The sequence below is a fragment of the Henckelia pumila genome, chromosome 1, assembly GCF_033568475.1.
Source record: "Henckelia pumila isolate YLH828 chromosome 1, ASM3356847v2, whole genome shotgun sequence".
Lineage (NCBI taxonomy): Eukaryota > Viridiplantae > Streptophyta > Magnoliopsida > Lamiales > Gesneriaceae > Henckelia > Henckelia pumila.
Genome location: NC_133120.1, coordinates 124,567,878 through 124,570,553, shown reverse-complemented (window position 1 = coordinate 124,570,553; position 2,676 = coordinate 124,567,878). Strand labels below are relative to the sequence as shown.

The 2,676-nt window shown below is 39.4% G+C and overlaps 1 long non-coding RNA gene across 1 annotated transcript; it reads right to left on the bottom strand.

Annotated features, from left to right (window-relative positions):
* Nucleotides 1–989: 989 nt before the first annotated feature.
* LOC140864960 (uncharacterized) lies at nucleotides 990–1,988 on the bottom strand. Its single transcript, XR_012144446.1, has 3 exons — nucleotides 1,930–1,988; nucleotides 1,827–1,853; nucleotides 990–1,240 (listed from the first exon to the last, which is right to left on the bottom strand). It is a non-coding gene; the product is annotated as an uncharacterized lncRNA (long non-coding RNA).
* Nucleotides 1,989–2,676: the final 688 nt, after the last annotated feature.

Genomic DNA, 2,676 nt, shown 5'->3' with positions numbered 1-2,676 from the left:
ATTCCCCTGCCTCAGATTGGCAAACTCGGATCCCTTGTCCTTTCGGTACGAAACTGGGAAAAACCGCTTATAAAACTCAGATTTAAAGAGAGTCCAAGTGATGACTATACCTCGATTCTCCATGGATCTCTTCGTCGTGATCCACCAGTTCTTAGCAACACCACGAAGCTGATGAATGACTAACCTAGTTCGGCGATCGTCAGAGTAATCAAGGGAATCGAACAACTGATCAATGTCGTCCAACCAGCTCTCACAGTCAACAGGATTCTATGTACCCAGCAACTAATGCGGGTTAAATGACTGAAACCTCTTCAGCAAGGTTTCCATAGGCGTCGCTGTGACATCCATATGATCTGTTTCTGTACTAGCTTGCTCATTCGGAGGAGTAACTGCTGGTCGTTCTCTGTTCAAAACTCTACGAGGTGCCATTTCTGATAATCAAAGGGTTAGGAAACAAAGAAAACTCAATCTCTACACTTCGGTGCCCCTACAACCTCTCAGAATTTCGAATACCATTCGATAACAAAACATTTATATCTCAAGTAGTCCATGCTTTATAAATTTAACTCACCTATTCATGTAATTCAATAATTCTCAATAATAAAGCATGCTCACATGAAATTAAATAATCGAATAAAATAACTCAAACACACGCGAGAATTCAATTTATGCGGACTCGATCTACCCCGCTCACTTCTAGTTCAACCAAGAACTTATCGCTCTGATACCACTTAATGTGAGACCTCGATTCTAATCAATTAATCTCGGATTAAACAACAATTAAGCATACAAGATCCAAGATTAAAAGCAAATATTTTTTTTAAAGGGGGTGCCGCGCTCGGTCGATAGAAAACTACCGATCGGGCGCGGCCCAAACAGCAACCTGCTATTTGGCTCAAAGGGGGGTGCGCTCGGTCTGCTAAAAACTGCAGACCGAGCGCCTCCTGCACATAACACAAAATGGCAGAAGAGCTCAATTCAAACCCAACTCAAAATCTCATCCATTCAACATGCATAACTCACTCCAATCAACAAGCATAAACCAAAACAGGATATTTCTAGAGCTATACAATCTTGAACTAATAGAACATGCTTCCGTCTAGCTTATTCAATACAATAAAACAACATGAGTTTGAATACAATCTAAGTTCGATTAAAAATACGACTTCCAAAACACCAAGTTTCACTTCTAATCGACTCAACCCTTAGCCATGCTGCCTCTGACTCGGTCCTGCCCCACCTGTCGCCAAGCACACATACAAAGACAAGACAACAGCCGGATAAATCCGGTGAGAATACAATTCTCAGTAAAAGTGACAAAACATGCATATCAATTAATATATCAACACATGATATATATATACAAGACAAGCAATTCCAAAATCATGTCTAAACTCAATTCAAATGCATAAAATGCAATGCATGTCTTAAAAAATCTGGGATTATCAAGTCTGGATAATCCCAAGGTAAAGGTTCTCTGCTCTTTTCCTCTATTGGGATCCCGAAGATGAAGTATCACACAAATCACACCGACTCTCCCCTCGAGGTGGATAGTGCATATTTCAATCCTCAAGACTCTGAAACAACTATATAAAGTTAAGTCGGTCATTGCAGTAAATCGCCTGCAAATGCCCCCTACTATAGTTCTCAGAACGTCTAACTCAAAATGAAATAAAAACCATTGCCTCAATATGAATGCATGTGCAAGGCATAGCTCATTCAATAATCCAAGTAAACATTAACATGCAAGTATGTAATTTCTCCGAAACACTCGAATCAAGTTGATTCGAGATAAACGTTCCATTCCACTCTAAGTCGTCTCATACCTCTTCTCAAGACGTCAATGCTCCAACCTGGAAACAACAACAATATACTCATTCAAGATTCAATCAAACTTCCTAGTCGATAATAAGAGAATCGATACTATACCGGCTACAATCTCTAAAATGATACAATTCCTGCAACCTTGCAAATCAACGGCCTGCAAAAGAATCTGCAAAAATAAGTAATAAGGGATCGAGATCAATATCGACAATCTAACTCGACTGAAAACGGTTCAATTCAATTCAAACCAAACTATAGCCCAAAAACTCAAACCGGCGACAAAACGGCTATATTCTGATCAAACTGGAAACACAGACATCAGTAGTATAACGATACCCACTCATAGCAATGTTAATACAACCAAAATGGCTCAAACTCAACAAATCTCAAAACTCAAATTTTGAATAATCTTCCAAAAATCAAAACAATTCCGAACGACGCTCTATTACAAAACCGACAGAGAATAAACAATCAGAACTCTGCCAAGAACAACATACTCGCAACTCAATCGATTCTAACGACATCCGAAAAATAGAACGAATCTAATCGGAGAAAAACTTGCGATAGAACGGAGCTCTCGCATCCGTGATCGCTAAACTGCCTTCAAAAATAAATTCCAGGGGACGGATCGACCGGATACTGAAATCACAATGCTTGGAAAATGGTTTGAGCGCCTTAAATGGATGAGACGGCTAAAGGGGAAGAGGATGGAGTGAAGGAGAAGCTAAAACAAGCTATACATATCTATTAAAGTCCAAAATTGCGTTTTAGTCCCTGAAATTTCCGAAATTTGTAAAATAGACTCTAATCAAAATCAAGTCGGCTCTTGAACTCTGTAATCTCCGATTATCT